At 39.7% G+C, this 15207-nt stretch overlaps 1 long non-coding RNA gene across 1 annotated transcript; it reads left to right on the top strand.

The window, feature by feature from the left end:
* Window positions 1-10886: 10886 nt before the first annotated feature.
* LOC125960422 (uncharacterized) lies at window positions 10887-14299 on the top strand. The gene is made up of 3 exons (XR_007470073.1): window positions 10887-11118; window positions 12865-13003; window positions 14227-14299. It is a non-coding gene; the product is annotated as an uncharacterized LOC125960422 (long non-coding RNA).
* The last annotated feature ends 908 nt before the right edge of the window (window positions 14300-15207 follow it).

Below are 15207 nucleotides of genomic sequence, written 5' to 3'. Positions count from 1 at the left end.
TTAATACATGCTAATCACTGGGGTGGGGCCCACAAGTGTACCTTTTTAACAAGCACCCTGGCTGATTTCTATGTATGTAAAAGTTTGATCACCACTGACTTAAAAATGGGGATAACTACCACGTTGACATGATACCTAGGCACATTAAATAGCATAAAAGATGAGGGTGATGTAAACACTCCCAGCCCAGGACCAATGTGGTTACAAAAAAAAAAAAAGTAATGCACAGGTGTATTTGTTTATGATTTTGTTTCTGCACAGCTGAATTTCCTATGAAAATTTCCTATGAAAATATTCAGTAAGAATAAGTCTTCAAGTATCTAGAAGCTGATTATCAGCAGTGTTAAGGATAACAAACCTGTTTGCTTATTAATTACTAAGTAATTGGAAGGAAATTATATTTTAAACTTTTGTGAGTTCTTAGCTTTTTCTATTTATATGACTTATTGGTGTGACTACGGACATTGGATGACAGATTCCTGGGCAGGTCTTCACACTAAAGGTACAAAATTATATGTGAGAATTATAGTACCATCCTCAAGGAGTTTTTGTGAGAACTAAATGAGACAACACAGAAAAAGCACCCAGCCCACTGCCTGGAGCACTGCAGAAACTCAACAAATGGTGAGATGTTATTACCATTCTTCAATTAAATAAGATGCACCTATGAAAAAATATAAAATGAAGAGGCAAAGCTTCTGAGATTTCTACTGTTTTAAAAAGATATTCTAACTCAGTTTTGTTTCTTTTTATGGCTGAGTAATATTCCATTGTATATATATACCACATCTTCTTTATCCATTCATCTGTCAATGGACACTTAGGTTGCTTCCATGTCCTGCTATTGTAAACAGTGCTGCAATGAACATTGTGGTGCATGTCTCTTTTTGAATTATGGTTTTCTCAGGGTATATGCCCAGTAGCGGGATTGCTGGGTCATATGGTAGTTCTACTTTTAGTTTTTTAAGGAACCTCCATACTGTATCGACATATATAGACTACCGAATGTAAAATAGTTGGCTGGTGGGAAGCAGTAGCATAGCACAGGGATATCGGCTCGGTGCTTTGCAGTGACCTAGAGGGGTGGGATAGGGAGGATGGGAGGGAGGCTCAAGAGGGAGGTGATATGGGGACATGTGTATGCATATGGCTGATTTGTTTTGTTGTGCAACAGAAACTAGTACAGTATTGTAAAGCAAGCATACTCCAATAAAGATCTATTTAAAAAAAAAGGATATTCTAAACTAAGCTTCAACTGTCTGGGGACACGTACTATCTGGGTTTTACCTCTCCCCTTTATTATTAGCACAGATAATAAAGAGCCGACCACCATTCTTCATGAAGACTGCCCTCCAGGAAATAAAGCTAACAACTCGCCCTCCAGAGAATACAGCTATGGAATGGAAATTGGCCCCTTTGTTGGTCCTCACTCCAGATCCTTCCTTGATCTCTTCTCCCCAAGATGGTGTGGCCATCTCTTCAGGCATGTGATTTGATCAGTCTCTTTTCTCCACCCAGAGGATGTCAACCTGCCTCTCTCTCATTATGTATCGATCATAAGGGAAAAACCGTGAATTTCCAGGTATCTTCCAGAAAGTTAACCTCCAACTCTTCATTATAACCTAACTTTCAATGATAATATTTTAGGAGACTTACCTAAAGGATGAGTCATCTGTCTACTTCTCAAAACATTCTGAAGTTTATCCTTAATGAAACTAGGCACTCAAAGAGCTACCCACCTGGACATTTTGGCCAGAGGTGCTTTTGTGTCACATTTCTCCAGTGTCACACCACAATGCATGACGGAGCATCAGTGGTACCACCATGAGCATGCTCAAGCCTACCACATCCTGTGATGTCACTTGTACAAGGACTCACAGAAGACAGTTTTCTCTCAGGCCCTTAGCAACTGGGTGCTCAAGAAACAATCTTGAGAAAGAAAAACGAAGCCGAAGGAATCAGGCTCCCTGACTTCAGACTATATTACAAAACTACAGTAATCAAGACAGTATGGTACTGGCACAAAAATAGAAATATAGATCAATGGAACAAGATAGAAAGCCCACAGCTAAACCCACACACATATGGTCACCTTATCTTTAATAAAGGAGGCAAGAATATACACTGGAGAAAAGCAGCCTCTTCAATAAGTGGTGCTGGGAAAAATGGACAGCTACACATAAGAGAATGAAATTAGGACACTCCCTAACAACATACACAAAAATAAACTCAAAATGGATTAAAGACCTAAATGTAAGGCCAGACACTATAAAACTCTTAGAGGAAAACATAGGCAGAACACTCTATGACATAAATCACAGCAAAATCCTTTTTGACCCACCTCCTAGAGTAATGGAAATAAAATAAAAAATAAACAAATGGGACCTAATGAAACTTAAAAGCTTTTGCACAGCAAAGGAAACCATAAACAAGACGAAAAGACAACCTCAGAACGGGAGAAAATATTTGCAAACAAAGCAACTGATAAAGGATTAATCTCCAAAATATACAAGCAGGTCATGCAGCTCAATATCAAAAAAACAAACAACCCAATCCAAAAATGGGCAGAAGACTTAAATAGACATTTCTCCAAAGAAGATATACAGAATGCCAACAAACACATGAAAGAATGCTCAACATCACTAATCATTAGAGAATTGCAAATCAAAACTACAATAAGGTATCACCTCACACGAGTCAGAATGGCCATCATCAAAAAATCTACAAACAATAAATGCTGGAGAGGGTGTGGAGGAAAGGGAACCCTCCTACACTATTGGTGGGAATTTAAATTGATACAGCCACTATGGAGAACAGTATGGAGGTTCCTTAAAAAACTATAAATAAAACTACCATATGACCCAGCAATCCCACTACTGGGCATATACCCTGAGAAAACCATAATTCAAAAAGAGTTATGTACCACAATGTTCATTGCAGCACTATTTACAATAGCCAGGACATGAAACCAACCTAAGTGTCCATCAACAGATGAATGGATAAAGAAGATGTGGCACATATATACAATGAATATTACTCAGCCATAAAAAGAAACGAAAATGAGTTATTTGTAGTGAGGTGGATGGCCCTAGAGTTTGTCATACAGTGAAGTAAGTCAGAAAGAGAAAAACAAATACTGGATGTTAACACCTATATATGGAATCTAAAAAAAAAAAAAATGGTTCTTACGAACCTAGGCGCAGGACAGAAGTAAAGACACAGATGTAGAGAATGGACTTGAAGACACGGGGAGGGGGAAGGGTAAGCTGGGACAAAGTAAGAAAGTAGCATTGACATATATACACTACCAAATGTAAAACAGATAGCTAGTGGGAAGCAGCTGCAGCACACAGGGAGATCAGCTCAGTGCTTTGTGACCACCTAGGGGGTTGGGATAGGGAGGGTGGGAGGGAGACACAAGAGAGAGGGGATATGGGGATATATGTATACATATAGCTGATCCACTTTGTTATACACCAGAAACTAATACAACATTGTAAAGCAATTATACTCCAATAAAGATTGTTTAAAAAAAAAGAAAAGAAACAGCCCCCTAAAATCCTAGGATTTACATCTCCAACCTGAAAGCCTAACTCCCCAGCCTGAAACTTCTCTCTGAAGCTCTATCAGAGCAAGCGGTCAAAGGAAGACCTGTTCAACTAACTATGCATGTCACCTGTTCTAGCTCTTGCTCCATTCCCCATGTGTTCATTAGAACCGGAAATCGGTTTTATGCCAATATTACAGTACAAATAGAAACATTTGCCTTTTGGAAAGATCATCTTGGTCTGCAAATGGAAGTGTACCACTAAAAAATTTCTTCAAGATTTTAAAATTGAGAAGATAATGTTTTTTGAAGACTACCCAATAAAACCAAAGATGTGAGTTCTGATCATTATTCCATGAAATATTGTAAAGTATTGATTAAGGCTTCCATCTGCATGTGTCAAAAACTAACCCTAACTCACCTAAAAGGAGATTTTTCTAAAGAATGTTGGGCATTAACAGATAAAAAAACTAAAGAATGAAGTCTGTGGGCCTGTCAATCAGAAACTGTTCCCAAAATTATGAAACCACCACTGCCACCCCCAGTGGCACAGACCCTGCAGATGGCTCTACTGTCAGACAACACCAACACCAGGCACTGGACCAGGACACCATATTAATGCCCCACTGCCTTTAGGAGCAGGTGCAACTGCCATCTCTGTCACCACTTTATCCGAATGGAATCTGGCCAGTTCCTCTTCTCTTCACCAGCTTCCCACATATATTTAGGCAGAAGTGTGTGTTTGGCAGAATTTGAGGTCATGTGACCATACCCTACCCACAAGAAATACTGGGAAGGTGATTATCTGACATGTCCACCTTTACAGTGGGAAGCAGTACCTGCCTCGCAAAATAGGAAATTCCCAGATGCTGGAAAGTTAAGATGTTAGGTAGCCAAACACAATAAATAACTATTTACTGCAGCAATTGATCTACTTCTATTTAGTAAATGAATTGGAAATGTCACTGAAATATGGGATATTGTAGTGAACACATAAAATCTTTTTGAACCACGGTCCTCCCATAAGGGTAATTTCTTTTGCTTCCCTGATATGGGACCTCTAAAACTGCAAGCACAGAAATAAAGGCAAAACAGATATTTCCAATTTTTCACAAAGGAGAGGCCCAGTCCTTCGTATCTCCCAACTTAGCTCACAATTCCTTCATTCCTGCTCCTCCCATTTTGCATCATTGATGTTTTTCCAGGGAATATGGCAAATGAATGTATCCAGATTCTTGACTATATTCTGATTATACCTCAGCTAAAGAAATTTCAAGAGGATAGAGTAGCTCAGTGAAAGAAGAATAAATCTAAAACTTTATATCATGATGGATAATTATATGTTACAGATCAAAGAATATTTCAAACATTGGATGATAATAATTATGGTTCCTAAACATAAATCCTAGATGGTAATTTTCTCAGCATTATTTAAGCAGGTTCTCCTGGTTACCTGAGGGTAAGCCCTGTGTCTACCTAATATTTTCTGTTAACTTCAAATTCCTAAATATCTATCACGCTTTATACGGGCAATCAATAAATACTCATTGACTGAACAAGGTTGTGCCACTTGTGTTTTAAGAGGTCAAGAGAAAGGATCCATGAGCAGTCACTCTGAGAAAATATGCCTCTGTCTCTGCTTTTTGGATATTTGCCCATCTGCCTTTTTGAAATTTACCTAGCTGTGATAGATCATGTTAATAATGAATCTATTAAATATTTGGTGAATGAGTTACAAATAAATTCATTTGTATCCAAAATTAAAAGGAGAATTATATTTTAAGATATTGCATTAATACCATATTAACAAAACAGCGTCATGAATTCATTTTTGGTCTACGCAGGACACAAGTGCATAAAATACATGTGCTGAATGCCTGAACACTGCCCTTCACCCACACTTCCTTTTTTTTTGGATTTTTTTTTTATTTTAACAGATCTTTATTGGAGTATAATTGCTTCACAATACTGTGTTAGTTTCTGTTGCACAACAAGGCGAATCAGCCATATGCATACACATGTCCCCATATCCCCTCCCTCTTGAGCCTCCCTCCCACCCTCCCTATCCCACCCCTCTAGGTTATCGCAAAGCCCCCAAGCCGATCTCCCTGTGCTATGCTGCTGCTTCCCACCAGCCAACTGTTTTACATTCGGTAGTGTATAAATGTCAATGTTACTCTCACTTCGCCCCAGCTTCCCCCTGCCGCCCCATGTCCTCAAGTCCATTCTCTATGTCTACCTCTTTATTCCTGCCCTGAAATTAGGTTCATCAGTACCATTTTTTTTTTTTAGATTCCATATATATGCATTAGCATACGGTATTTGTTTTTCTCTTTCTGACTTACTTCACTCTGTATGACAGAGTCTAGGTCCATCCACCTCACTACAAATAACTCAGTTTCGTTTCTTTTTATGGCTGAGTAATATTCCATTGTATATATGTGCCACATCTTCTTTATCCATTCATCTGTTGATGGACACTTAGGTTGTTTCCATGTCCTGGCTATTGTAAATAGAACTGCAATGAACATTGTGGTACATGACTCTTCTTGAATTATGGTTTTCTCAGGGTATATGCCCAATAGTGGAATTGCTGGATCATATGGTAGTTCTATTTCACCAAGGAAGACATACAGATGGCCAAGAGGTACATGAAAAGATGCTCAACATCACTAAGTATTAGAGAAATGCAAATCAAAACTACAATGAGGTATCACCTCACACCTGCGAGAATGGCCATTATCAAAAAATCTAGAAACAGTAAACGCTGGAAAGGGTGTGGTGAAAAGGGAACCTTCCTGTATTGTTGGTGGGAATGTAAATTGATACAACCACTATGGAAAACAACATGGAGTTTCCTTAAAAAACTAAAAATAGAACTACCATATGACCTACCCCACACTTCTCATAAGGGGTAGGTACAGGATTCTTTGCGGCCCCAGAGACATGTGAGAGAGGCAGGCAGAAAGAAGCTGGGCTGTGAAAGGCACAGGAGCAGAAAGCATACAGGAGATGCAAAAGGAGTCAGGATGGGGTCAGACTGAAAAGGGTGAGCAGAAATGGGAATCAATGTGAGACCAAAATAAAGAGCCTGGGACCAGGAGACAAGACCATAAGACAGGAGACAAAACTGCAGAAACAGGGAATGTTCAAAAATAAAAGGCAGAGAGAAGGAAGAGAATCCCACACCCACCATTGCCTGGAGCAGTGGTTCTCAAACTGGGGTGAGTTTGGGAAACACCCAGAAGCCTAAAAAAGGACAAGAGACCAGCCTGGCTCCTAGGATTAGGAGAGGGCCTGGACCTTTGTATTTTCACCAAGTTCCCCAAGACATTCTGATTTGAACCAGAGCTTGAGAACCACTGGCCTAGAGCGTCAGTTAATGGATGAAGAGAGTGGACTCTGAAATATTTCAATGACTTACGTAAGTGAGAAATTATATTTCCCTAAAATGATCTGCATTGCATTTCCTTCTTCACAAAATGCATTTCAGGATGGGCAGTGACCTCCCCTGCCACAGGTCTGAGCAGGCGTGAGAAACAAAAATGCTTCCTCCCAAGACGGAAATGGAAACAAGTTAAATGTTGTATATGATACCTTCACCATATTGTCATTATCCTCAATGTCTAGAGTTCAAAAAAAAATCAGGAGATCTTTTGTCTTTTGTTCTTCAATTCATTTGCTATTCACTCTTAAATTCAGTGGCCACTGAAGATTTCATATATGCATACCACTGTGGGCACCAGTCCCCACACAAGTGAGCTGCTCCCTCTGGCAGATCTCAGCTCTGCGCTAAGAACTGGGCTTATGCAAACAGGCGGCTTCTCAAGCATATTTTTCAATCAGCTGCAGTTTTCTCCCCTCACCTGTGCCTCCGGCCGATTCATTAGTCAAGTTCTGCCTAACTTCTGACTGACTTAATGAATTCACTAGCTAGTTAATTGATTAAGATAAAAATCAAACCGAACAAAGCATTCAAATCTTATCTCAAAACCACAACCTTCCTGTTTAGGAAATGTGCTTTATTCTCCTTGATGACAATGATTGAGGTGGGGCTGAGAGATCTTCCTTCGAGCTTTAAGCCATTCTGCTGAGTAGAGGAACAGTGCAGAAAAAAGGGAAGCATCCACCCTGTGATGTTTTAACAGCAATTGAGTTGTATCTGTGTATGGGGAAGAGGGAGGCGGATACGTCATCTGGGTGCTTGTGACTGAAGAGTTAGGTTGGGTGTTAGACCCATCAATTATACGTACCGAATCCAAACTCTTCTGCCCCTCTAGATAAACTGAGGGTCTTGCCCATAATTGACATGGTCACTGACTCTAGCAGCCAAAATCTGTTCCATTTCATGCGAAGAGGAATTAAAGTTTTGTATTCCTCTACTCAAGACAACTGACCTTTCAACCAATCACATCAGTAGCATCGATTAAATACTTGATGCATTAGTCACTCTTCCAGGACTTGGACATTCAAAGATGAAAAAGGTATGTCTCTTATCCTCCAAAAGCTCGCAGTCTAGTAGAAAAGACAGACGTAACTGAAAAATAGACTGGCTTACCCCTTCCAAACCACCTCCAAAGCTGTCTCAGGAATCCCTTGATATAGTAGTGACGCTCTTCTGTGAATCTCTTTTTTCAAATCTATTTCTACTACCTTCTTGTCTTTTTCTTTTCAAGTCAAAGTTAATTCCTTTCAGTTTCCTTCCTAAAGCATTCTCAGAAGCATTTTAGTTCCACAATCAAAATTCAGAAGAGCAAAGGCATTTTTCTTAAAGTGCTAGAGATAGCTAGTTCTAGGCTCTTCAAAATCCCAAGAATTCAAAATCTCCCTGGGGATATTATAAAATGAGTGTACTGAAAAAAAACACACCTATGTGTAATCAAAAGCTTAACGAGATCCAGAGCTACACAGCTGTCCACATCACAAAGACAGACACAGTATTGAAGGGAAAAGAACTTGGGCTTTGAAGCAAATGGAACTGAGCTGGAATCTAAATTTGAACCTTTCTGGCTGTGTGACATTTAGGCATGTTGCTGAAGCTTTTGAAATTTAGTTTTCTACTGTTTAGGAGCACATAAAAACTGGCTTGAACTGTGATGGTAGGTCTAGAAAAATGTTTGTGGTATGCCTTGTGCATAATGGCTGCTTTATAAATGGTAGCTATTACTGCATTATTCCGAACTCAATTACTTCTGGAAATTAAATTATTAACAACAACTTGGATAATTACATACCAATAAAATCACTACTTAAAAAAGCTGGCTTCATAATGAAAGCCTAGAATAAAATAGTTCGTTTTTCAGAAAAATAGGTTCTCTTGCCTTGTATACTTGAAAATGCACAATTATTGACTTAGCTTGATCACTGCTGGAAGACCCCCCATCATCTTAAGCCTGGCCTAGAAGAGTGGGGAGCAAAGCCTCTCACTCAGCATTTCTCTGGAGACGCCCTGGCGTCCTCAGCCCCTTGTTTCCTTTTCCCCTTCCTCTTCCTCTTGCCAAACGTGTTTTGTGTGTTTCTCTCGTCTTTAGTACTTCCATCCTTTATGAGACATGAAGAACATACACGAGGAAATACTAAGTAGTCATGAGGCCGGAGATAGATGGACCCCAGGCTGAACAGTTTCTCCCCTGTGGACAGAAACTCCATAATAGCAGAAACCCCATAAAAGCGGGATGATGGAGGAGGCTGGGCCCTGCCCAGATAAGAGATAAAAGACCACATATTCCTCATTCTTGAAACCAAGGAGACCTCCCTGACTACACAGGCACAGAAAGGCTCCCTGGAGGTCAAAAAGGGAGGGGGCGCCACCTCATAGTAAGTGATGTCACTACCCATAGGCCTCTGCTGGAATCCACCTTGGCTAAGAGATGCACACACACACAGGGGAGAACCCTGGGACATACCAAACACCGACTCAGAACCAGGCAAAGCAAGATGATTGGTCAAAGGAAACCCAGAAGAAATGCCCCATAAAAGTGATTCAAACTGCCACGAGGGTGCAGCTCTCTCTCTGATCCTGCCCATGTGTCTATCCACACGTACTGTACTCTTTTTTTCTCCTAATCGACACTTTACTTGTTTCACTACTTTCCGTCTTTGTGGGAGTTCTTTTCTGCAAAGCCGAAGGGCCAGAGCCTTGTCACTGATCACTGGTCTAGTGGCTAGGATTCAGTGCTCTCACTGCCGTGACCCGACCTCAGTCTCTGGCCGGGAACCAAAACCCTGCTTCAAGCTGCTGCAGTCAGAGACCACCCGAGATCAGTCAGAGCTCCTTGGGAGGAGGGAGAAACTATTTGCTAAATGAAGGCTCCCTCATTACCTATTTTCAGTTTTCCAAATTCTCCTTACATTAACAAGTGTTGAGTAAAACTGCTAAAAATCAGTCATTACAGACACCTACTGCATCATGACGAGAATCTGGGTACCCAATGACCAATAAAAATACAATCCTTCTCTGTTAGGGTCCCTGAGAGCCCCTGAACTAGTTCTAGCCATTTATAAATCTAAATAGCTTTATGATTAATTTTCTCATGATAAGGCTGAAAGGCTAAGTAAAACATCAAATTTAATTGTTTTTGGGGAGAAATACATCAACTGAGTGAACCATCATCAATTATCTCATGTTGGTCAGAACCTTTGAGTGGCACTTACTGTATGTATATATCATTAAAAATAATGGGAAAACAAATCATTTTAACAAAAACAGTGCCAAAGACAATGTTTCAAAACAAGGGATCTGCTAGTGAAAAAAAATAAAGCCTATTATTTGGGGGGCCAGATTTGGGGAGACATTAGCCTATCTTATTTATCTAGTAGTAAGAATTTTATTAAATCATAACACTTTCTCAGCAGCCCTCCCCATTGCCAACATCACAGGTCTCCACAGGGAGGGTCCTTTGATTTCTTCGATGAGCCCCTTTATCCGTTCTTAGTAGCGTCAGACAGTTTCTGTGCCTCTCCGTGGCTAAATCATCAGACACCATAGCTCAATGGATGATCAATAAAGAGAACTGAAAGCATTAACATTATTCCGTAAATGAAATGCATTCTTGTGTTTTCCAGAACTGCATAATTTACAACAAAAAATCAGTTAGTAAAACTCATTCGCTGTAATATATTCACAGAATGCCTCAAGAGTTATAGTTGGAAATAGAAGATACTGTCCTAGCATTCTCAGGTCTGTTAACATCCAAATACCCTATTGTAAACCAAACTAATTATCACAACAAACCTGTTTTAATTAATTTTATTTACTTATGTGCCTCTCTTAATTGCATTTCCTTTATAGGACTCATACCTTTCAAACACTGCATGGGAAGATAAACTGTAAGTCTGTCTGCCAAGAACAAACTCTGGCTGGACAATTACTAGGGAACTTCTTCTATCGAGATAAGCACTGGAAGCCATTTCCTGTCGGTAAAATGGATTCTTGACTTTCCCAGCCAATCATTTCATCTCTGTGAAGGAAGAAATAATAAGGGAGACACAGGAACGCTGAGTCTAGTGGTGTTTAAGAAGTGAAACTGGCTAGAGAATGGAGGACCCCTGGAAGAATGCAGTCATCTCATGTAAGATATGTTAAGAGCCAGTGACGGGAAGACCCGAGCCCTAAGAAAATAGATTTCAAAAAGATTAGTTGGGTAGGATCCTTAGAAACTCTGAGAGGGGAGGTGGCCCAAGAGGGAAGAAAAGCTCACAGACATAAAATTCTGACAACGCAATGTCAAATCATCCCGCTGAGGAAGAGGAAAGAGAAAACATGGCAATCAAATGTAGGTGAGCTACAGCCAAGTGTCATGAACCTGAAAGAGCAGTGTCAGGCAGGCTAAAAGCCGAGAACGAGAAAAGGCTTTCAAAAATGCTAACAATCAATGAAAAGAGCTTTTTTTCTTTGAAGTAGGTAAAGAAACTAACAACAACAACAAAAAGAGATACACAACTCTGGGGCCACTGAAAGTGAAGGCATGACAGAAAGTCCGGGATAATCCGGTCCTGTTTTGTGTGTATCTTCTGTCAAGAGAAATGTTAGCTCGCCCAGAAAGGCAAGAATGAACCTCACAAGGTGGGATTAAAAACCAGGACTGGGCAGAATCACGTTCAAAATGCCAGGCAGTTTTATAAGATGAGCTAAGTGCTTCTGACCAGGTGAATTCCATCTCAGGCTTCTGAAAGAAACCACACAATGAAGTGGCTGGACCACACTGGAATTTGCATTAAGGAAACTTGGAGTAAACGACAGGCACCAGAAGATTGAGAGGAGCTAATATTGACTTAATCGACTTAAAAAGATGAGGAGTAGAAGAGGTTGTTTCATTAATTGAACTCGAGTTCTCTGTTGATGCTGAGCAGGGCTGGAGTTGAGAAAATCAAATGGGATCTGTATGGGGCCAACCAAGATTTGTGACGAACAATGACGAACAATTTTCTAGCTCATTTTCTCTTTTGATAAAACTACTGGAGTGGGAGACAAGGAAAATACTATGGACATATAAATGTCTGAGTTTCAGGAAGACATCTGACAGGCTTTCTCATTTCACCTTTGCGGGGAGTATTTTCCAAACTGGTGTCTGCAGAGAACAGACTTCCACAGGATATTCATAGGTATTCCGAGAGCAGGGTTCACGCACAAGTACATTTGGAAAACAGTAGTTAAACAAAATACAGATTTTGAAGAGAAATATATAAAATAATGTGCACTGTGGCTCTCGAAGAAGAGAATATAGTAAGGAGCATCTCCCAAACTTTTTAAAATATGGCACTGAATCCTGTCTAGGTACATCTCTTAATATCTTCTTGAAATAAAATGTGAGAACTGCTTTTTTCAGACAAGAAATATGTACGGAATAAAATCCACAATTAGAAAGTGTCCTGATTGTTACATCAACCACACCCATAAAAAGAGCCCTAGCTGAAGAGAGATCTCCTGTGGGGTGACACAAGGCTTTGTCCTTAATGTTGCCCTTAACATCATAATCACTGACTTGTCGGAAAAACTGGGTGGTACTTTGTAAAACTATGGATGCTATAGGCTAGGAATAGACAGCCAATATATCACCTCAGAGAATCAAAATCCAAAAAGATTTCAATTGGATGCAACCATGAGTTGATTCTAACAAGATGAAGTTGAACAATATAAGGTCCTACATGTGGTAGGGGAAAAAAGTACAAGTGCAAAATGGAAGCAGGTTGAGGGAGGAGAAAAGTTAATAGCTGTGTATGTGAAAAAAATGTCAGATTTCGGCAAAAAGCTTATCATAAATTAACAGCACGATATAGCTGACCAAAATAATCTTAATATGCTCTTATATTATTAGAATTATAGAACCCAGGACAATGGAAGCAACAGGCTGCATCTATTCTGCTCTGGTCCCACCATATCTGGGAAACCTGTTATGCTTCAAAGACACATTACCAAGCTGGAAGGATCCAAAGAAGTTACCCGTAGGGTAAGGGGTACGAAATCAAGTCACTTAGCATTAAGAAATGAGACAGAAGCTAGGACTGCTTAGTCTACAGAAGGAGGACTGAGGGGGCACGATAGTTGTCTCCAAATATTTGGAGAACTGTCTTGTGGAAAGAGAACAATAAACTTCTACGGGACAGAACTGTGTTGAGTGAAGGCATCAGGAAGTACAGTTTTGCCTGAACCCGTTCTCATAATTAGAGCTGTCTGAAGACGAGCTGACTCTGACATGTGTGAATTCCCTGTCATTGGTGTGTTCATTCAGAGGCTTGACAACTGGTTAATGGAAGTAGAGTAGAAGCAACTCATATGGGAGAGGAATGGACTCTGGTTTTTAGAACTTTTTCAAATCCTACAATTCATACTTTGGGCTAGGGACACAGGCGTGATGGTCCTCACTTGATGGTCTAGAATTGTTGGAGGGAATCAAAATGCCAGAACCGAGGCCAGAACCTGTGCACCAGGACTAAACTGAAGTAGAGCACAGGTCCTAAAATCTTAATCTCTTGGTATTAGTCGTGGGCTTGAGGACAGCCAGGCCACTCTAGAAGCAAGATGGAGACTCAGCCTTTATGACAGGGTCAGCAGGTCCTAAATCTTACTGAAGAATTTGAGTTTGAGGATATTGACCTGCCTCGAGTTATGTATTCCCACCACCAGAACTAGCCCAGCGACTGAAACAAAACTGAGCATGGGGTGGGAGGGTCGGGCAGCTTAGGGAAGTAAGGATCCTTCCAACCATGAGAAGGATGAGCAGTAGATGCTGGGAAATGATAAGTCCATTATTTATGAATCTTGGACCTGTAATTTTTATCTGTAAAGAATATTATCTCCAATTTTACAATTTCAGATTAAACAGCAGTACTTTCTATTTCAACTTTAGTCTTAGATAGAAAAAATAGTTCCCTACTGGGGTACAAAAATGAATTTGAGCATGAATATCTGAAAAAATCATGGAATGTATGACTATAAGGGGGAATATGTAGATTGAACTTGAGATGGCTACACCATGGAGAATACATTAAAATTCAAAATACCCAAGAAAAGCTGGATTATCTAACACATAATAAACAATAATAGAAAAAGTAATCATAAAAACAATAATTATAGCAAACTCTGTGTGCTGAGCACTTTTCGATGCAGTATATACGTGAAAAACTGTTATTCCTACAACAACCCTGATGTAGCTACTATTATCATATCATTTTTACAGAGAGAAAACTGAAGCATAAAGCGGTGAAGTAATCAAGGTAAATACAACTGAAGGGTAATACACTGAAGCAGAAAACAAAAAAGGCACACTTTTAAAATGGGGCACAAATTAACAAAGAAAAAGAAGAGAATGCTAGAACCCCCTGATGCTCAGGGTATGGGAAAGCAGACATCTCATATGCTGATGGTGGGAGTACAAACTGATATAGCATTTCTGGAAGGGAATTTGGCAATAGGTATAAGAACTCTTAAAAATATCCATTCTCTTCCTCAATCCAGTAATTCCACTTCTGGAACTTTTCCTAAAGAAAAATAAATACGTGAACAAAGGTTTCTCCGCAAGATTATGCATTGTGTCATTGCTTATAATGGGAAACAAATTGCTTCAGTACATATGATAGCTAAAAATATTAAAATGCAATGCAATCTCTAAAAATGACACAGTAAATATATCTATACGCATGTAAAGATACTCCTTACATTTTCTGAGTGAAACAAGCAGCACAGTTATTCTGGGGAAAAATCTGGAAGTGCATGTAATCAAAATAAAAACGATAGTTTATCTGAATGGTGGGATTATCAGTCAACATTATTTTCTTTCTTTGGAGTTTTTTGTATTTTGCGATATTATGACAAGGAGCCCATGACATGAGAAGTAGTTAAGAGTATAGTTAAGAGCGGGTTCTGGAGCCAACACACGGGAGTTCAAATCCCAGCTCTACTGTTACTCACTGGGTGATATTGGGTAAGTTAACTTAACTTCCTCATCTGTAGAACAAGAATAAAAATGATACGTCATAGGGTTGATATGGGAATTAAATGAGTGAATACAGTTAAAGCACTCAGAACAGTGCCTGGACCCTGGTAAACAACAAAAGAATTAGTACCTATTGATATTATTATTGCTTATCATATTAAGCAAGTTCTCAACAACAAAAATAGTATCACCAACCAAGCCGTATGTTCAGAATAGGAAGTCCTC

Source organism: Orcinus orca, chromosome 11 (assembly GCF_937001465.1).
Source record: "Orcinus orca chromosome 11, mOrcOrc1.1, whole genome shotgun sequence".
Lineage (NCBI taxonomy): Eukaryota > Metazoa > Chordata > Mammalia > Artiodactyla > Delphinidae > Orcinus > Orcinus orca.
Note: the sequence above shows the minus strand (reverse complement) of the source record. Positions and strands in the feature narration are given on the sequence as shown.